At 47.6% G+C, this 22,395-nt stretch overlaps 1 protein-coding gene across 2 annotated transcripts in view; it reads right to left on the bottom strand.

Annotated features, from left to right (window-relative positions):
* Nucleotides 1-22,395, bottom strand: part of HUNK (hormonally up-regulated Neu-associated kinase) — a 129,202-nt gene that overhangs the window by 77,610 nt on the left and 29,197 nt on the right. The window contains exon 1 of one of the 2 annotated variants that reach the window (XM_054542458.2): nt 15,395-15,866. The exons of the other annotated variant lie outside the window; for it this stretch is intronic. The gene's annotated coding sequence lies outside the window, so the exon portion shown is untranslated. Of the gene's footprint in view, nt 1-15,394; nt 15,867-22,395 lie in introns of those variants that run through there. 2 annotated transcript variants of the gene reach the window in all.

Here is a 22,395-nt window from a genome sequence, read left to right as displayed (position 1 = left end):
CATATACCATACACAAACACACACATATACAGGTATAACATTAGGAAAAATCAAAAGGTCCAATTATTAAGGAAGACAATGGAATTTACCTAAGAAAACCTGAATGGCTGTCTGGAAGGCACAGTGCAGGATTAATGTCAAATTTATTTTTCTACAGGATGGGAAGATGAAATAACAATTTCTCTTCCAGCAAAGGGCTCATCCCAGTCCCCCTCAGGACTCACCATCATCTCCCTCCAGGTCTGAGGACCCCCAGCCACTTCAGAAACAGCTAAATCTGCCCCCAATCTTAGTTCCAAGCCATGGCTGGGGGACACTGCCCAAAGATGCAGCACCCCTAGCCTTGCCCCCACCTCTCTCTGCCCTGCACAGGCCCTCAAGCCTCAGGGTCTACCTCCTTCCCTTGATGAATTGCCTCCTAGGGAAACTTGGCCCCCACTGTCAGGACCCAACCTTTGTTGTTACTCAGGATCACATTTCTACTACCCCCAGAAAGCTCCTCCTGGGCCATTCCCCCTACAATCAACTTGTCCTAAGATGTAGGGTGGGACGGAGGGAAGAACAGAAGGAAGGATGGAAGAACAAGGGGAAGGGAAGATTGTCTATTCCACCCAAATCCGCATCTGTCCCCCGTCCTCTTTCCTTTAGGGGAAGTCACCTCTCCATTGTATTCACCCTTTTCCTTCCCTTCCCTCCCTCCCTCCCTCCATCCCTCCCTCCCTTCCTTCCTTCCTTCTTTCTTTCCTTCCTCCCTCCCTTCCTTCCTCCCTCCCTTCCTTCCTTCTTTCCTTCCTTCCTTCCTCCCTCCCTTCCTCCCTCCTTCCCTCTCTCCCTCCCCTTCCTCTTTCCTTCCTTTCTTTCTTCTTCTCTCTCTCTTTTTCTCTTTCTTTCTTGACAGAGTCTCTCTGTTGCCCAGGCTGGAGTACATGGTGCAATCATGGCTCACTGAAGCCTCAAACTCCTGGGCTTAAGTGATCCTCCCAGCTAAGCCTCCCAGGAGCTGGGACTATAAGCACACACCACCACGGCTGGCTAATTCTTTTCTTTTTGTAGAAACGGATCTCCCCACGTGGCCCAGGCTGGTCTTGAACTCCTGGCCTCCAGTGATTCTCCCCGTCAGCCTCCCAAAGCGCTGGTGTCAAAGGCGTGAGTCACCACGCCTGGCTGCCCTGTTCCTTCTTTTGTCTTCACTCCCCTCTCTAATGTGATCAGCCACTGACGTCAACACATGATGTCAATGTCTTCTTCCAGCTGTCTCACCACCTGTCCTTCCTCTCTGTTCCCCTGAACCACCCGTCCGGTTCATTGCAACCACTGCCCCAGTGCCCAGACGCCCTGTCATGAACTGAGACATGAGCACCCCAGGAACACCTTCATACACAGCTATGGAGCCTCCGGGTGCAGGATGAAGTCAGTGGACCTTCCATTTCTTGTTATTTCTCTTTTTTGTAATTACTTTTTGTACCTGTTTCACAATGCACTCAAAATGCATTATATGCAATATGCCATACACAGGTACAAGTACAGAAATAAATAATAAGTAAATAAATACAGATGAATACATGTTTTCAGTGAGGGGCTCAAATATTATTTTGTGGACATACTTCATGATAAAGAAAAAAACAGAAGTCTGAGATCTAATGTACAGCCTGGTGACCAGGGTTAAAATAATGTATTGCACACTTGAAAACTGCTAAGAGGCTGGGTGTGGTGGCTCGTGCTTATAATCCCAACACTTTTGGAGGCCGAGGCGGGTGAATTACTTGAGGTCAGGAGTTCAAGACCAGCCCGGCCAACATGGTGAAACCCTGTCTCTACTAAAAATACGAAAATTAGATGAGCGTGGTGGTGGACGCCTGGAATCCCAGCTACTCGGGAGGCTTAGGCAGGAGAATCGCTTGAACCCAGGAGGTAGAGGTTGCAGTGAGCCAAGATTGTGCCATTGCACTCCAGATTGGGCAACAAGAACAAAACTCCATCTCAAAAAAAAAAAAAGAAAGAAAACTGCTAAGAGGCCGGGCACGATGGCTCGTGCCTGTAATCCCAGCACTTTGGGAGGCCAAGGCGGGTGGATCACTTGAGATCAGGAGTTCGAGACCAGTCTGGCCAACATGGTGAAACCCCATCTCTACCAAAAATACAAAAATTAGCTGGGTGTAGTGGTGGATGCCTGGAATCCCAGCTACTCAGGAGGCTGAGGCAGGAGAATCGCTTGAACCCGGGAGATAGAGGTTGCAGTGAGCAGAGATTGTGTCTGGGCGACAAGAACAAAACTCCACCTCAAAAAAAAAAAAAAAGAAAGAAAGAAAACTGCTAAGAGAGATATTTTTAATGTTCTCAACACACACACAAAACTGACAACCCTGTCAGGTAATGGACACGCCCATGAGCTTGACCATGGTAACCATTTCACAACGTGCTCACTCATCGAAGCCCCACCCTGCACACTGTTAAGCACACGCGGTTATCTGTCAGTTAAGCCTCAATAAAGCTGAAGAAAACCTTAAAAAACAAAAAGAAAACAAAAAAGCGAAAAAGTCCAAACTAAAGGCAAACTTCAAATTAAACAAAATAGTGACGAATCAATAAAAGTCTGGCCACCCCCAGCGTGGACTAAGGCATGGATGTCACCTCCTCCTGAGGCTCCTGCTGGCCTCTTGAATTCATTCTACACTCTGCCTCCAAATCAGCGGGTCTGGAACTCTGATTTCTTGCAGAAGCTCTTGAGGTCTCACTGCTGCCTATGGGAGCACCCAAGCATCTTCTCCATCAGCCCCACCACCACCCGGTCCCAACTCCTCCCAGCTCTCCCCCCTGGCATGTCTTGTCACTCCCTGGGACACGAATTCTATCACTCTCCAGGTACTCCAGCCACCCCCTTCCCCCACTCAAGCCCCCAACCCCAGGTCCTTCAGAGGCTAACCTCCCTTCCAGAGAGATTCCCCTGCACCTTCCCTCCCTACGTCCCTACACAACAGCATCTGCAGTAAGATGTAAGGCAGTCATGGCTTAACGCAGGGACCACTCCCCCTTCACGACACACAGTGCTGCATAAACAGCAAGTGACTAATAGTGACCAACCAACGGAATCACCAAAGCAAAGATGGCTGTAAACAGCATAATGTATTATCTCCTCTATAGAGCCGTGTCTCCTTTTTTTTTTTTTTGAGATGGAGTCTCGCTCTGTGGCCCAGGCCAAGATTGTGCAGTGGCACAATCTTGGCTCCCTGCAACCTCTGCCTCCCCGGTTCAAGCAATTCTCCTGCCTCAGCCTCCTGAGTAGCTGGAATTACAGGCACCTGCTACCACACCCAGCTAATTTTTGTATTTTTAGTAGAGACAGGGTTTGGCCATGTTGGCCAGGCTAGTCTCAAACTCCTGGCCTCAAGTGATCCACCCACCTCGGCCTCCCAAAGTGCAGGGATTATAGGAATGAGCCATCGTGCCCAGCCCAGAGTCTCATTTTAATAGGGAGGTTCAGGCCCCTAATCCAAAGATAGGAGTAACAAAGAGTCAATCAGCCCCCAAGGGGACCAGACAGGCCAGAAGAGCCCCTGCCATCCACACCTCACAGCATGGGGCCTGCACTACCCCAAGTCAGCTCGGGCGATGCTCGCAGCCCACAGGAGGTAAAGTTACACTCTGGCTGTGACTGGCCCCAAGTAGTTCAAGGGATGCTAAACTAACAGCTTTGTTAACTGTTACCCTCCAAAAACACATAGACACACACATATTTCATATCCATCCTCTTGGGGAGGTGGAGAAAAAAGAATGCTGAAAAGTACAATTAGGCATTGTCTTTGCTCCACTCCGTGTTGCAGCATTTAAAAAATTACACCCTGTGGCAATGAAATTCTTAAAAGTACCGTGAACAAACAAGTCTAAAGGCCCAGCAGTAATACAATCTGCCTTTTTAACAGAGTATACAATTACTGTTAAGATACCTTATTGAGCTCTTCAATTGCCTGTACCAGGTTGAATAATGGCCTAATCTCTGGATCATGTGACTTTATTTGGAAAAAGGGTCTCTGCAGAAGTGATTAAGTGAAGAATTCTGAGATGAGATTAACCTGGATTACCTGGGTAGGCCCTAAATGTCCTCATAAGTGTCCTTATAAAATAGAGAAAGAAGTTTTCACACAAATAAGCAGAGGGGGCAGCCACAGGAGGAAGGAGGCAGACATTGGGGTGAGGGGCCACAAGCCAAGGAATGCTGGCTGCCACTGGAAGCCGGAAGAGGCAGGGAAGGATCCTCCCCTAGAGTCTCTGGAGGGAGCGTGGCCCTGCCAATACTTTTTAAGACTTCTGGCCTCCAGAACTGTGAGAGAATCAATTTGTTACCTTAAGCCACCAGAGTGGTAATTCATTATAGCAGCCACAAGAAACAAATAGCTTCCCTGAAAAAATAAGAAAGGAATCTATCTGATGCCCTTTGGGATGCATTTCCAGGCACAGAGAGACCCTCCTTGGCAGTGGGGAATGACGCCACCTTTCACCGGCAGCCTCTCTCTCCTCCTCACTCTAGCCCTTCAGTGTAGTCTCAGGAGCCTCTGACAATTCCTCGTTGACTCCACCATCCCCTCTGCTCCCCCACGTCCATGAGACCCACAGAAAGCAGAGTCTTCACGAACTCCCTCTCAGGCTCCACTCCCAGGGCTGAACCAGCCCATATCAGGGTTTTACACCTCCATGAGCTATGTCAAAGTAGGACCCTATGAAGCTCCGTAATTGGTTAGCAAGTGTCTACACTGCAGACCCCGCTGAACAGAAAGGACAGCACAGGTGGCTCTTTCCATCAATCTGGACCTCATTATCGCAGTTGTACGATTACAGTCATCCTAACAATTAGTGTTGGTTCCCACATGCCAGGCTTAGGGGTGCATGCTAGGCTTTTCTTTGGGCAGTTCTTCCTGTACCTTCCAACTTCTGCACAAATGCAGTATTTCCAAGCACTTCTCCCCACTCTCTCACTTCTTGCTCTTTCTCTAGCCCATCCTCCTCCCTTTCCTGAAGGTGAAAGGACAAGGCAATGAGGTGATCTATGGTGCTGGGGAAATACTCCCTGGAAACCCCATCCAGCCCCTCAACCTCATACCACTCAGTCCAGCCCCTCATCCTCATACCACTCAGTCCAGCCCCTCATCCTCATACCACTCAGTCCAGCCCCTCATCCTCATACCACTCAGTCCAGCCCCTCGACCTCATACCACTCAGTCCAGCCCCTCATCCTCATACCACTCAGTCCAGCCCCTCATCCTCATACCACTCAGTCCAGCCCCTCAACCTCATACCACACAGTCCAGCCCCTCATCCTCATACCACTCAGTCCAGCCCCTCAACCTCATACCACTCTGTCCAGCCCCTCATCCTCATATCACTCTGTCCAGCCCCTCAACCTCATACCACTCAGTCCAGCCCCTCATCCTCATACCACTCAGTCCAGCCCCTCATCCTCATACCACTCAGTCCAGCCCCTCATCCTCATACCACTCAGTCCAGCCCCTCATCCTCATACCACTCAGTCCAGCCCCTCATCCTCATACCACTCAGTCCAGACCCTCATCCTCATACCACTCAGTCCAGACCCTCATCCTCATACCACTCAGTCCAGCCCCTCAACCTCATACCACACAGTCCAGCCCCTCAACCTCATACCATCCAGTCCGGCCCCTCAACCTCATACCACTCAGTCCAGCCCCTCATCCTCATACCACTCAGTCCAGCCCCTCATCCTCATACCACTCTGTCCGGCCCCTCAACCTCATACCACTCAGTCCAGCCCCTCATCCTCATACCACTCAGTCCAGCCCCTCAACCTCATACCACTCAGTCCAGCCCCTCCTCCTCATACCACTCAGTCCAGCCCCTCAACCTCATACCACCCAGTCCAGCCCAGGCCTTGGGCCATCGTACCAAGGCCTTCCGTGAAGTGGGCCCAGTGTGGTAAGTCGAAAAATGGCCTCCCAAAGATAGGCCCACATCCTAATCCTTGGAACCGGAAAATGACATCTTTAGGGGGATGGGACTCTGCAGACATGATGAAGTTAGTGGTCTTCAGATGGGGAGGCTGTACTGGATTAACTGGGTGAGTCCTAAATGCCATCCAAAGTGTCTTTAAAAGACGGAGGGGATCAGATAGACAAGCAGAGAAGAAAGCAAAGTGAAGATGGAGACAAGAGAATAATGTGGCCACAAGCCCAGGAGATGCCGGCAGCCACCAGGGGCTGGGAGAAGCAAAGTCCAAGTCTCCCCTTGGGTCTCTGGAGGAAGCATGGCCCTACTGACACCTTGATCTCCAATGAGACTGATTTTGGACTTCCAGCCTCCAGACTGTGAGGGAATCACTTTCTGTTGTTTTAAGCCAAGTTTGTGGTCATTTGTTACAGCAGCTGCAGGAAACTAACACCCCTGGTGTGTGCCCTACCATCATCTGACACCTTGATTCCCAAGTTCTGCCATCAAGGTTCCCTCCATGAAAACCCTGAGCCCTTAAGCTACCTCACCTTGGAGAAGGCTTCCTATTAAGCTCCCTCTCAATTTTCAAATACCAGCTCATTACCAGCTTGTTTTCATCCACCCCCTGACTTACAAGCTCCACGTTGATAATACTGAAATGGAATGCCGTTCTTGATTACACAAAACCATTTAATCGACTTCATCTATAACAACTGAAATGGGGGAAAAAATGAATGGGAAATTAAGGAAAAGTCAATCAGTGATCAGCAAAGGGAGACATCTAATTCAATTTGACAGTAATCAGAGGTTTGCAGGCAAAACAAAGCTAATACTGACTCTAACTGGGTAAAGCCCAATGCAATAATGGATCTCTAGCTGCAAAATAAACTGCTTGAGTCGGGAGAGTTTTACAGAGTGAAATTAAATCTCTGCTATCAAATGGCAGTAAAATAAGCAAGTTTAGCATGTTCCAGGCAACAGGAATGATAGCACCACACCAATCAATGGCTCTTACCAACGCTGCAGGTTCCCCAATTCACTTAAGGATGAGGTCCCCAGCCAGTGCTGCCAGGGAACTCCCAATTCAGTCCAGGGGTGTGTGTGTGTGTGTGTGTGTGCGCACGTGTGTGTGTGTGTGTATGTATGTTTGGGAATGGGAGTTTCAGGAGGGTATCTAAGCCTGGATGTCATCATAAGCACAAGAAAAACAACTTTCTGTCAAAGATCAGTAAAACCGACGCTCATCAACAGATCCAAGCTTCAAGCCTTTTCAAAATTTTACAAAGGAATCAGTTTCCCAAAGATTTCCTCCATTTTTCCAAGAAGATTAGTAGCAAAGTCCTGCAGTGGTGGAAAATTAGTAGAAAGAGAAGAGCACAGTTCCAATATAGGACAGTTGAAAGAGATTATTCCTCAACTTCTTTTATTGATTAGGAAATAGCAGCTTGTGCAACATGGCGAAACCTCATCTCACAAAAATTAACCAGGCGTGGTGGCTCCTGCCAGTGGTCCCAGCTGCTCAGGAGGCTGAGGTGAGAGGATCTCTTGAGTCCGGGAGTTCCAGGCTGTAGTGACCTAGGATCTCACCACTGCACTCAAGCCTAGGCGACAGAGTGAGACCCTGTCTCAGAAAAAGGAAAAACAGAAAGCATTTCTCACAACACGGTAACTCCACCCTCCTACTTCCCTGCCAAACAAACATCACCAATCAATGATGACGGATAAAATCAGCAAACCACTTTTAAATAAATAGCTAAGCTCATAAGAAAGCAATGGAAATCCCCCAAGGCCAAAAAATCACTAGCAGCAGCTACTGAGATAATGAAATACAAGATGCAGGAGAGACAGAAGAGAGGAAACCAGGCCAGGTGTGGTGGCTCACACCTGTCACCCCAGCACTTTGGGAGGCTGAGGCTGGCAATAACTTGAGGTCAGGAGTTCGAGACCAGCCTGGGCAACATGGTGAAACCGCATCTCTACTAAAAATACAAAAATTAGCTGGGCATGGTGGTACACGCCTGTAGTCCCAGCTACTTGGGAGGCTGAGGCAGGAGAATCACTTGAACCTGGGAGGCAGAGCCTGCAGTGAGCCAAGAAAGCTCCATTGCACTCCAGCCTGGGTGACAGAGCGAGACTCCATCTCAAAAAAAAAAAAAAAAAGAAAGAAAGAAAAGAAAAGAAAGAGAGAGGAAACCTTAAGGAAGGAGAGGAAGAGGAGGAAGAGTTTGCCCTGCACGAAAGGGAAGCACTGCTCTCCCCAACACAAGACAGGAAGAAGAGGCCATGTGTGTGGATCCCGACCCATCAGGAGAGAGGTCACTTGCTAACTGCCAAGGAATTCATGCTTGACGGCCTTTGTTAGGTATTAGGAGAAAAAAATCCAATGTAGAATTTTACTTAGAATAAGGGATGCTCAAAATCACCCAGGCCCAGTAATGCACCCGGTAATGACACACACTTCCATCTACCAATAGTCCCTAAGATAATGTACATAAAGAAAGCACTCAGGGCCGGGCACAATGGCTCACACCTGTAATCCCAGCACTTTGGGAGGCCGAGGCGGGTGGATCACGAGGTCAGGAGATCGAGACCATCCTGGCTAACACGGTGAAACCCCATCTCTACCAAAAATACAAAAAATTAGCCGGGCGTGGTGGCGGGCGCCTGTAGTCCCAGCTACTCGGGAGGCTGAGGCAGGAGAATGGCGTGAACCCAGGAGGCGGAGCTTGCAGTGAGCTGAGATCGCGCCACTGCACTCCAGCCTGGGTGACAGAGCAAGACTCCGTCTCAAAAAAAAAAAAAAAAAAAAAAAAAAAGCAAGCACTTAGTACAATGTCTGGCACATACGAAGTGCTCCTTAAATTGATGCTGTTATTATCATTACCAATTTACTTTCAATGAATCAACCCGTAGAGAGGGGGAAAAAGCATTCAAGCTCAGTTCAGCTAAGGAAAACAATATGCATTTCCTTGACTGGTGGCTTCAGCATATTAAAAAAGAAGGCTGAACTCTATCTCAGGGTTTTGAACTCTCTGGAATAGAGTTGCTTTTAAATCCCAAGGCAGTGACTTCCTATCAGGCAAGTCTCTCATCTTCTTTAAATATTGACTTAGCTGAGACTGTCTACATAGGATCAGAGTTAACAGGATTTTAAATTCATCCCTTCCTCCTGTATCACCCTTCACTGCCTTTAAAATTCATTACTCTGAAACACATCAAGTATTGATGTATCCAATCTCCAAAATGAGAAGTCAGATGTAAAATGGATCTTCTGTACGACTGAGAGGAAGAAAAAAAAAAATACTGATCAAAGAGACTCCTCTTTAATATCACAGAAATATACATACGTGTTTTACACATTATACAATGTGCTGTATTTTAGAAAGTTCATAGCCTTTCCTTAATCAAAGCACTTTTACACCATATTTTAAATAATCAAAACGCACAGGGAATGGGAAGCCCTGATCAACGGAGTTTTCTTTTCACATGGAAATTATCCCCAAAAAAGCTTTCTTCCCAGAACACTTTGGTTTCTTAACGAATACTGTATACGAAACTCAAATGAATCTTTCCTTCTTCAACAAACATTTATTAAACACCTAAAATATACCTGCCAGGGTTCTAGGTATAAGTGTATGCAGGTTGAACATCTCTAATCTCTAACCTGAAAACCCAAAATCCAACATGTTCCAAAATCTGAAACTTGTTAAGCATCAACACGACACCTATAGAAAATGCTCACTGGAGTATTTGGAATTAAGGGTACTCCACTGGGTACAAAGCAAATATTAAAAAAAAAAAAAAAAAAAATCCCAAATCTAAAACACTTCTGGTCCCAAGCGGATAAGGGATAATTAACCTGTACTATAAAAGAGTCCTGGATCTTTACGTCCATTTGTCGGGGAGGGGAGGATAATTCAGATTCTTTGCAATGGTTCAAGATTGCCATCTGCAATAGACTGAATTGCGTATATTGAAGCCCTAACCCCCAGCGTGACTGTATTTAAAGAGAGAGACTTTAAAGAGGTTATTAACGTTAAATGAGGTCATTAGAGTGGGGCTCTAATCCAATAGGACTGATGTCCTTATAAGAAGGGGAAGAGACACCAGAACTCTCTCTGTCTCTGAGCCTGTACAGAAAGGTCGTGTGAGGACACAGAGAGAAGGCAGTCATCTAGAAGCCAAGGGGAGAGCCTTGGGAGAAACCAACCCCACTGGCACCTTGATCTCGGACTTCCAGACTCCAGGACTGTGAAACATGAATTTCTGTTATTTTAAGCCACCTACTCCATGGCATTTTGTTGTGGCAGCCTGAGCAGGCTAACAGACCATCTGAGCATCCTACAATTCTACGGGATTCCCTGCAGAAGAGTAAAAATGTAAGAACAAAGGGCTAGCATTCATTCACTGCAGGCTGGGGCCAGGTCTTTTTTTTTTTTTTTTTTTCGAGACAGAGTTTCACTCTAGTTGCCCAGGCTGGAGTGCAATGGCGAGATCTCAGCTCACTGCAATCTCCACCTCCTGGGTTCAAGCGATTCTCCTGCCTCAGCCTTCCCGAGTAGCTGGGATTACAAGCATGAGCCACCATGCCCGGCTAATTTTGTATTTTTAGTAGAGACGGGGTTTCTCCATGTTGGTCAGGCTGGTCTTGAACTCCTGACCACAGGTGATCCGCCTGCCTTGGCCTCCCAAAGTGCTAGGATTACAGGCATGAGCCACCACGCCCGGCCTAGGGCCAGGTCTTACAGTTCCTCTTCCACTCTCCTCCTGCCTTCCCCAGTCTGGGGACGTCACAGCAACAGCAGCTGGGCACACAGGCTCTGAAGCTGCAAACCCTGGCTCTGAGAGCATTCATCAGAGTCCTCAATAAGTAGTGGTCACTAGGCTCTGCGTGTTTGGTTCACAGGAGTGGGTAGACACGGAAGCCCAGACAGCCCCTGCCCCGGACTGCCACTCCCACCACTCCCTGTGACTGCCTCACCAGGGTCCCCGGTACCTGGAGGCTACTCTCCCTGTTGACCTCTCACACCCTCCTTGCCCTCCCAGGTCCCACACCTCCTGCTTCTCCCCCTGTAGCCTCCCTGAGGTTCTGTCCCAGGCCTTCCTCTGCTGGGGAGGCACGCGTCCACCCCTCCACTTCCAGCACGCTCATGACTGTCCATCTGCCCATGAGTGAATGCCTGTCCTGCTCACACCTCTTCCTGAGCTCTGATGTGCCTCTGGCCATCTCCACCTGGATAATCTGTGGGCCTCCGAGCCTGTCACCTCCCCCTGCCCCAACTCCTCTCTGGGGCTCCCAGCTCAGCCTACAGCACCACCATCCACAGGTGGCCCTACTGTAACATCCTCCTCCAGCCACCCTGCCCCTATTCCCACACCTCATTCATCACCAAGTCTGTCACCTCCACCTTGGACAATCTCCCTCCCCTTCCCCTTCCTTCCCATACTCCCCTGCGGCAGCCCCACCATCATCCCTCTGGCAGAGTTGGGCCTCCCTGCTAATCTCTCTGCCTCCTGTCTCCCACCCCCACCCAGCCCGGCCTGGAATTCCCTCCCACACACTCTTGGCCGGGTCAACCCCAATTCCCACCCGCCACTGGCCTCAGGTTACAGTTTGCTTCCCCATCCAGACTGGCTGGGGTAACTCTGGGCCTCTCCAGCTGTCACACCTATCACACACACGCTTAGCTGCTATGATACCCTCCACTGTACTTTCCACGAAAGTAGGAATGGTGTCTGACCTTCCAGCACCCTAGCACAGTGCTGGGCTCATGGGAGCAAGGGAAAGAGGGAATCAATGAATAAATGAATGCATGTGTGGAAAATCCCACCAGGGCACTACAGGAGGTCAGTATAAGTTCTTGGTCATCTCCACTACTGCCTTGGGAAGTCCCATGACTTCAGCCCTCAGATTTCCCAATTACAATGTAGGCAGACCAGTGCCTTCCCTTCAAACATTAAAATCATTTCAATCAAATCTGAGTGCTATCTGAGGACACCGTTTCAGCTTGTGTGCGATCGTGATGCAGAGAGTCTACAGACCTGTGTGAGAAATGTCCCCCAGGCAGATGGCTTGAGCCCAGGAGTTCCAAACCAGTCTGGGCCACACGGTGAAACCCCGTCTCTACCAAACAAACACAAAAACTTAGCCAGGCGTGGTGGTGCAGGCCTGTGTTCCCAGCTCCTTGAGAGGCTGACGTGGGAAAAGGGCTTGACCCTGGGAGGCTGACGCTACAGTGAGCCGTGATCACACCACTGCACTCCAGCCTGGGAGACACAGTGAGGCCCTATCTCGAACAAAAAAAGAGAAACGTCCCCTTCTCAGAGAGGCTTCCCCAACCAGCCTAATTACAACTCTACCCCTCTCCTCCCCCGACCGAAGCACTCACAGTCTCCTAACCCTATTTTCCCCCATAACTCACTAGGCTACAATAGGTTTTCCTTCCTCACCACAAGACATTCTTCCACCTCCAGCCCCCTGCTGGGATCAGCCCTTTCGGCTCCTTCTCACCCTTTTTCAAGGCCAGGCCCGTTCTTTTCCTCGAACACTTCCAGAACCCCCGTCCAGGCACCAAACCCTCGGTCATTTCAAAAATGACTGAACCTGGTGTGTCCAGTGTCCAGCACCGCGTCAGGAACCTGGAAGGAGCTCCACCAGCATGCCCTGGATAACAACAGGGCCAGCATGGACCTGGAAAGAAGATGGGGAGCGAGGGACGGTGGGGGAAGGACAGATGCATGGCCACGGCCAGCCCCAATCCCAGGTGTGCCTTCCAGATTCCAATTTGGGGTGGACAGCAGCCGTGCAACTGACGCCAAATGCCAGTGCTAGAAAGTAGGTACGAGGAGACCGAGCAGCTCTGGGAAAGTCCCAACAGAAACAGAAATTTAGGATCCGCGCTGAGCCCAAGGCAGTGGACTATCATCCCTGCTTGCCATCCAGCCTTTCCTGCTCAGAAAATGGTTTCTCACTTCCTAAAAGTGTGACTAAGAATTGGGGACAGGACATGGGGAGAAGGGGTGCTGGGGAGACCTCACAGGTGCAGCATTACAGCAGGCGATCCATGACAGAAGGATCTTCATTCTTCACCACAGCCCCCACATGCCCCCCTAAGATTCCTGACATGCCAATGTCTAATTCTGGGTGGTCCCCTTGGTGGGCACCCCATCTCTCTCCCAAACTTGTCTGAGCTGTCACCTTCTCCAGAGCAGCTAATCTAGAGGGACAGGAAGGCTCCCCAAAAGCAAGGACCATAAAAACACACCCAGGCTCCCCGTGGCTCCCAAAGGAAAGAATCCACGTCATGAGGATCCCTGCGCCACTCCCATCAGGCAGCCCACGGCTCCCTCGGCTTGACCTGCCTCCTCGTTGTTCCTCAGCAGCAGAAACAGGGGTGTTCTCTCCTGGGGACCTTGGCCACATAGCACTCCCTCAACCTCTAAGATCTTGCCGAAATGTCAGCTCTCAGAGAAGCTTCCCTGACTCACCCACTTATAACCACATCATCTGGAGCTCACAACCCCTGTGCCCCGAGGCTATTTGTTCCATAGCACTTATCACCTCTGAAGTCCCACAGAACTGAGTGAGCATGGAATCTGCCTGACGCTTAGAAGCCCCAGAAGGGAAGAGATGGTCCCTCACTGACATGCTTACCACATCCAGAACAGCCCCCGCACACAGGCAGCGCTCAATGAGTATTTCTTGAATGAATGAATCCACGTGCAGTTGGAAGAAGAATCTATTAACTATTTCAGAACCTGTTACGGGCTAAGTCGTGTCCTCCCCCAAAATTCCAGCTCCAGTGTGATTGTGCAGTTGACCCTCCATGGGTTCCAACCTCAGATCAGAAATGTTGGGGAAAATAATTCACAAAGTTCCAATAGGCAAAACTTGAATTTGCCGCATGCCAAGTGCTAAGTTGAATCCACATGAATGAAGTGATGTGTAGGCATTGCATTAGGTATTCTAAGTAAGGTAGGGATGATTTAAAATATACAGGAGGATAGGTATAGGATATATGCGAATACGACACTATTTGTTATCAGGAACTTGAGCATCCTTGGATTCTGGTATCAGAAGGAGATCCTGCCCAGCACTTTGGGAGGCCGAGGCGGGCGGATCATCTGAGGTTGGGAGTTTGAGACCAGCCTGGCCAACATGGCAAAACCCCATTTCTACTAAAAATACAAAAATTAGTCAGGCGTGGTGGCGCATGCCTGTAATCCCAGCTACTTGGGAGGCTGAGGCATGACAATCACTTGAACCCGGGAGGCAGAGGTTGCGGTGAGCCGAGATTGCGCCATTGTACTCCAACCTGAGTGATGGAGTGAGACTCAGTCTCAAAAAAAAAAAAAGGATATCCTGAAACCAATCCCTGCAGATACAGAAAGACGGCTGTATTTTGAAACAGGCCCTTTAAACAGGGAAATAAGGTTAAATGAGGACACGAGGGTGATGCCCTAATCCAACAGGACTGGTGTCTTGATACGGACAGAGAGACACCAGGGATAAGAGCACAGAGGATGTCTGTGTGAAGACACAGTGGGAGGGCAGCCTTCAGTCAGCCAAGGAGAGGAGGCCTCAGGAGAAACCAAACCTACTGACCCCTTGATCTCAGGCTTCGAGCCTGCAGAACTCAGAGAAAATCAATGTCTGTTGTTGAAGGCCCCCTAGGTCTGTGTTATTTACTGTACTAGCCCCAGCAAACCAAAGCAGAACCTTTATGAAATCTTTATGATGGTTATTAGTAATAACAGAATGGCTTGCTTTGTAAATCTCATCATAAAAATTCAAACCTGGTTGACAGCACTGGAGGAAATGATTTGGGCAGCGTGGGCAAAGGGAAAGCCCCCAGAGCAATGAAGGAAATGAGGAGGGCCTGAGGGCTCCCAGCTCCAGCCCAAGCCTGAATTCCGCATAAAAGGGCTGAAAACTGTGGTGATTAGCATGACCCAGTGGGGAGTTTTGAAAATAATTTGGTTTCACACCGCCTTCCAAAGAAACGATGTGTGTAAATGCATCCGAGTGGAACGTGCTTCTGTGTGGATGATACTTATTTAACAGAAAGCAGAAAATATCCTTTGCTGGCTTTATAATTAATTTCAGTGTTGCTCTGATTCGCAGAGAAACGATGCTAGACAGCAAACACACACATCCCTGTCTTTTACAGGGGCCCATTAATTGCTGCTATTTATGTAGCTGCTCAACTGCCTCTGACCCCTGGCTCCCCGCTGGCCACCCTCCCGCTGCTGAGCTAAAATTCGCCTTTTTGTAAATGAGGGGAAAAGTTTCCTTCCCCAGTTTAAACAACAAAGCTCATTAGAACTGATCTTGGCGATGCTAACAGAACCAGGTGCTGGGCAAAGGCAAAAAGCAAGACTCTAAGGAAAAAACAATGTCAGCTCCCAACGCAGGGCTGGGAAACCCTCCCACACCCACCCAGGGGCGTTCTGAAGCCACTTTCCCGGGGATCCTCTGCGTCCGGGCTCCAGCCCCAATTCAGTAAGCAGATCACCCTGGAAACGTATCCTGCTGGTGAGAAACTGGAAACTGGTTCCTGCAAGAGAGGAAAGCAAAATGGAGAATTTTGAGATAGCAAGGTAGAACGGCTGGGCTGTACAGACAACGGTGGGGCTTGTGCAATTGCTGGAATTCTTATCAGAAGGCTGCTACTTAGTTAAAATATGTGTTCTTCCTTTGTCCAAGATGCATTTATTATCCACAAGGATAAAATTAACCCTCAGTCCCTCCAGAGTGCTGCCCACTTGCAGTGCACAAAACTCGGGAATCTTAAGGGGAGATGAGTATTGTTAAAACAGGTAATGCTAGCATCCTGTCCCTTTAGTTTGGAAAAGAGTCAAAAGGGCCCAGTTTACAAGTTTTTTGAGACCGTGTGTGATTCATCTTGGTATGCCCCAAAATGTTTAACCCCTGAAACACAACTGATAAATATATTGGCAAAAAAAACCCCTGAACACCCAATGGTCTTAAATCCTCAGAAACTCCCATTCTCCAGTAGTCCTGTCTCTTCCCAGTCTCTTCCAACTCTGCCCCATTTTTAATCATCCAGAGTGTAACTCCGCAACAACAGAGAGGAAGCCTCAAATGACATAATCTAAAAGCAAACAGATCCACAGGATCCAAAAAACAATGGGCTGGTTATGCACGACCACCCCTCGCCAGCCATGATGGGGAACTTGCTGAGAATCCCGGCTGGACACCCTGACGTGGTGGGCAGCCTGCACCCCACTCTCCCTCCCTGCCTTTCAAAAGTCACACATTCACAACCATTCCTCCTCGCTGAGGCCTGCCTTCTCCCCACCTGTTGCCCGACCGGTTCGTCCCCTTTCCCCTTGCCCCTCCCCTACAATGGATTGCCAAGTCTCCTCCGAAAGGTTCCTTCTTGGCCACCCCCCTGCTCTGGCCAGCATCGTGACAGGCCCGTAGCACTCCTCCACCCTCCGGGCTTTCAGCCCTTTCTCACACTGAGGCCCCAGAGTCTTCTTTCTAAAGACAGTTACGGTCATCGTCTAAATAAAGTCCAGATTCCTCGATGAGATATTGAAAGTCCTTCATGATCTGCTGCCAGCACGCCCCCACTCCCACCCACACCTCCCTCTCCACTTTTTTTTTTTTCTTGGAACAAAGTTTATTTTGACTAGCTTACATTCTATCAATTTTTGTTTAGCCCAATTGCCTATGGTCAAATAAAATTTTCATTCTTTAAATGCTTTTACACAATAGTCATAGTGGGACACATACTCCTTAAGTTTTGTTCATTTAAAAAAAAAATTTTTTTTATTGTGGTAAAAACACCTAAATAAAAGTTACTGTCCTCCCCATTTTTTTTTTTTTCTTTTGAGATGGAGACTCGCTGTGTCACCCAGGCTGGAGTGCAATGGCGCGATCTCAGCTCACTGCAACCTCCGTCTCCCGGGTCCAAGTGATCCTCCCACCTCAGCCTCCCTAGTAGCTGGGACTACAGGTGCCCACCACCACGCCTGGCTAATTTTTGTATTTTTAGTAGAGAAAAGGTTTCGCCATGTTGGCCAGGCTGGTCTCAAACTACCGACCTCAAGTGATCCGCCTGCCTCGGCCTCCCAGAGTGCTGGGATTACAGGTGTGAGCCAGCACGCCTGGCCCGTCCTCACCACTTTTAAGTGCACAGGTCAGAGGTGTGAAATATATTCACATGGTTGTGACTCCTCTCTACTTTTTATATCTTCCAGGTGTGCCCCATACTGCCTCCCTGATTCTCACATGTCCAACCCATCAACAGTCCCCACCTGGGCACTATCACTCTTGGTTCAGAGGGAACAACCGGTACCTCTGAGCAACCTCAGAATGGCACAAGAGAATCCACAGGAGACATCCTCGCCTCAGCCACATGTCCAGTGCCATCCAACCAAGATCTGTAAGCCACATAAGTCATGTTACATTTCCTAGTAGCCACAGTACGTAAAAGGACACAGGTGAAACTAACTCTCTATTTCCTATAACCCCATTTATCTAAAATATGATCATCTGAGCATGTGACCAATATTTTGAAATTCTTAAGGGGATATTTTGCATTCTTTTTTTTTCATACTATGACGTTTTGAGATCTGGTGTGTGTTTTACAATTGGAGCACATCTCAGTTAGGACAAGGCACATTTTTTTGTTTGTTTTTGAGATGGAGTTTCACTCTTGTTGCCCAGGCTAGAGTGCAATGACGAGATCTCAGCTCACTTCAAAACCTCTGCCTCCCGGGTTCAAGAAATTCTCCTGCCTTAGCCTCCCAAGTAGCTGGGATTACAGATGCCTGCCACCATGCCTGGCTAATTTTTCTATTTTTAGTAGAGCCGGAGTTTCACCATGTTGGCCAGGCTGGTCTCGAACTCCTGACCTCAGGTGATCCACCCACCTTGGCCTCCCAAAGTGCTGGGATTACAGGCGTGAGCCACCACACCGGGCCAGACCAGGCACATTTCAAGTGTTCAACAGCTACATGTGGTGAGAGGCAACTGTATGAGACAGGGAAGTTCTGGCTGCCTGGCTTTGGGCAAACCATACACCCTCTGAGCCCAGGGACCAGCTGACTGCCTGCCTGAGACCTAGCACTCAAAACACAAAGTCTGGGCCGGGTGCAGTGGCTTACACCTGTAATCCCAGCACTTTAGGAGGCTGAGGTAGGCGGATCGCTTGAGCCCAGGAGTTCGAGACCAGCCTGGGCAACATGGTGAAGCTCCATCTCTACAAAAAATACAAACATTAGCCATGTATGATGGCACACATCTGTGGTCCCAGCTACTTGGGAGGCTGAGGCAGGAGCCTGAGCCCGGGAGGCAGAGGTTGCAGTGAGCCGAGATCATGCCACTGCACTCCAGCCTGGGTGACAGAGCAAGATTCTCTCTCAAAAACAATTAAACAAACAACAACAGCAACCACAAAATCTGGAGAATGAATGAAGGAAGGAAGAAATGCTCTGTTTTCTCATCTGCAAAGTGCATATGAGATTACCAGTCACCCACATTCGTAATGAGAATTAACTCATGCCTTTTGGAACCCAGCTGAGGTCAGAGTCCCAGCACTGAGAAATCCTAGGCAAGAAACTTAACCTCAGTATGCCTCCGATTATTCATCAGTAAGCCGGGGATAATAATGGCGGCCAAGGTAAATAATGGAAAGTGCTTGCACATAGTGACCATCCATTAATTGTAGCTAAAACTGAGCCAACAATAATAACACAGTGGAATTAAGATATAGCTAATAGATGCAGATGATGCTAAGGGGAAATATCAAAGCAAGCCAGTGCATGGCAGGGGCAGGGGTGCAAAAACCCAGGGGAGGAAGAGACACAGCAGCTCCAGGGAAAAAAAAAATTAAAATAACAGTTGTACACTAAACTGAACACAAGAATCCTTATCACAGCTCCTCCCAGCCCCAGGCCCGCTGGTGACCCATTCACAGGAGGTCCTCAATAAACCTCTGCAGATGGCTTCTCTATGCTATGAGAACACGAGGCTTCCTTCCTCCCCGCCTAAATCACACACTAAACATCAGAGCCAGCCCCCGTGCCTGTGTTCATGAGGAAGGGAAAAGTAGGTCTTTTTTCCACTCTGCCCTGATTTATTCATGTGCGTTTATGGTGTCAGTCTGTACAAAGCAGAATTTGTGTTCCTGCAATGACTCCATAAATCCTCCTGGCCTCCCTGCACTGGCTGGGAATAATGAATGCTCTGCTTCCACTGACAGCAGATACTGGCTCTCAGGAAGGGCCAGGAATCCATAAGCAGATAACAGGGAGCTCAGTGGGAGGTGGGCGCAGGTTTGCACGCACGTGTGTGCAGGGTGGGAAGAACGGCATGGAGATCCTAAGATGCCGGCCTTGACTCCTTTTTCTTTTTCAATACATTTTGCTCTTTCAATCATTTTAATTACTATCTCCCAGTGTGTTTGCTTGCTAGGGCTGTCACAACAAAGTATCACAGACTGTGTGGCTTACTGTCTCACAATTTTGAAAGGATACAAGTCTGAGATCAAGGTGTGAGCAGGACTGGTTACTTCTGGGGCCTCTCTCCTAGGCTTGTAGATGGCTTTAAAAAGTAACAGGTGAAATTAACTAATAATCTATTTCCTATTACCCCATTTATCGTCTCCTTGTGTCTTCATACGGTCTTCCCTATGTGTCCGTGTCCAAATTTCCTCTTCTTATAAAGACACCAATCAGATTGGATCAAGCCCCACCCACAGGACCTCACTTTAACTCAACTACCTCTTTTTTTTTTTTTTTTTTTTTTTTTTGAGACACAGTTTCACTCTGTTGCCCAGGCTGGAGTGCAGTGGTGCAATCTTGGCTCACTGCAACCTCTGCCTCCTGGGTTCAAGCAATTCTCCCGTCTCAGCCTCCTGGGTTCAAGCAATTCTCCCGTCTCAGCCTCCTGAGTAGCTGGGATTACAGGTGCGCACCACCGCACTGGCTACTATTTTTAGTAGAGACAGGGTTTGAGGCCAGGCTGGTCTCAAACTCCTGACCTCAGGTGATCCGCCCACCTTGGCCTCCCAAAGTGCTAGGATTACAGGCATGAGCCACCACATCCCGCTCAACTATCTCTTTAAAGACTGTCTCCAAATTGAATCATATTCTAATGGTACTAGGAGTTAAGGCTTGAACATGTGAATTTGAGGGTGGGACACAATTCAGCCCATAACACCAGTAAAATTTATCACTATCGTTGGCATCTTTGGAGACATCTCTACTTCTTGCTTATCTTTGCAAAAAGAGGTCACCATCTTTTTATTTGCATTAGTCACCTTGGATTTTCATTTTCTCAGCTGCTTTCAGTGAGGCATAAAGTTTAGGAAACATCAGATAAATGTAGTTTCTACTCTTTACCATTTGTTCAACCATTTAAAGTTTAGCAACATGTAAACAGAGACAGAAGGGGCCCGAAGAGTAGACCCAAAAAGATTTCCTGAAGCAAAATACATGTCGAAATCTCCTGAGATTTCAATATTTGAACATAAAAGGCCAATCTTTTGTGGTGAATAGCCATGATTTGTATACTAGATGGAGAACCGAGACTAATTGCTTAGCTTACAGGAAAAGAGGAACTCAAAATACCTCCATAAAGAGGTACTTAAACTCTTGCAATAACTGTAACTATTGGATGAGAAATTCACAGCTACTCCCAAGTAGGCTATTTCTTTAGTTGATTTTGTTTAGTTTTCTTAAACGCCATCACGACTGAAGGCTAACATCATCTAAATCAGCTATCAGAAGACAAAAAGAAGAAACCAATGACTTTTAGCCAATACTGTTGATCCCATTAGATACAACGTGAGGATGTTTTAGAAAAACTAACTTAAAACATTCCTCTTACTTTCTCCAAAATCTTCTGGGTCTCATCTTGTGAACAGGCAGAAATAGCACAGTTCTTTTGAAACTGTGATCACTGAAGGAACAATTGGGGGTTTTACTTTTGTTTCCATTAACAGAGGGGTAAATTTTATTTAATAGAGGTTTGGGGACTTGCCTAGAGTCACACAGACAATTCCAAGACTGAAACACAAACATTTCTATTCTATCCAGGACACTAACTTTCAAAATTCTTTTAAAATATAGACTTCTTATTCATCATTTAGTCAACCGCCTAGCTGTAAAGGTAATTTTTTTTTTTTTTTGGCAAGAGTAAATTAATCTGTGTGGCCAAGAATGAAAATTATTTTCAACTCCACAGTATTTTTAGTACCTGGCGAACATTTTTTACTATTCCAATGACTAAAAAGTAACTAATGAAACAATATGAAATATACACACGCAGCAACATGTTTATATAGTCAAGTTCAATAAAAGAATTATTTCTAGAGAGCAGAATATCATCGACTTCAAAGGGATGTTTTCCACTTACAAGAACATAATCATTATGAAAATACATTTTAAATTCTGAGATATCTTTTTTGATTTGTGGTGGAGGGGTAGCTGTGATTGGAGTTATTATTCTCAGTTTATGATTTTCTATCCCACTGGGCCCCATGCTCTGAATTTGGGTCAAGCATCAGTTATCCATTGCTTTCATCAACATTAATGGAGCTTTGTTATGTTAAAATCATGTTAGAAAGAGTTTAATGTGGCTTTCATCGAATCAAGATTTATTGGTTGCAAATTGCACCTCTCTCCTGCACCAAGAAAAAAAAAGTAAAATTAGACACTTTGATCATGATCATATTTTCAAAAGTGGATCAGTAGTGTTAATCTCATTATATTAAACACATTTTATCATTACATAAAGAAAAGATTAATAGTGTGAGAGCTTATAATTAAGCAGCACACAGGGTGGATCTCCATGGTCTAAAAAATCAATAAATAAATGTAGGCAACTGTCTGATTAACTTAAGCTTAGTAAATATTCCAAGTGGCTGGGAGATCCATTTAGTGGCCTAAATTAACTAGTTTAGCTGTCAATAAGCATGCAATTGATGAGCTCTTTGGACAATCGCCATTTCTCTGTAAATTGCACGGTGTGAAAACAAAAAGGCATAGGTGTGGACCACAGTCATCAAGCCATATAAACCTCCAACTGGGACTAGTTTCATTGAATAAGCACTTGACAAGCAAGACCCTGCAAAACACTGTACCTGTTTCATGTAACTCCCACAAGCCCTACGAGGAAGAAGACGCCATTATTTCCCCTTTTTACAGAGGGGAAACTTTTGGTTCACACAGATTAAGAAACTTGCCCACGGCCGGGCGCGGTGGCTCACACTTGTAATCCCAGCACTTTGGGGGGTCAAGGCAGGTGGATCACCTGAGGTCGGGAGTTCCAGACCAGCCTGACCAACATGGAGAAACCCCATCTCTACTAAACACACAAAATTAGCCAGGCATGGTGGCGCATGCCTGGAATTCCAGCTACTCAGGCGGCTGAGGCAGGAGAATCACTTGAACCCAGGAGGCGGA

Source organism: Pongo abelii, chromosome 22 (genome assembly GCF_028885655.2).
Source record: "Pongo abelii isolate AG06213 chromosome 22, NHGRI_mPonAbe1-v2.0_pri, whole genome shotgun sequence".
Classification (NCBI taxonomy): Eukaryota; Metazoa; Chordata; class Mammalia; order Primates; family Hominidae; genus Pongo; species Pongo abelii.
This window is presented reverse-complemented; position numbering and strand designations above follow the sequence as displayed.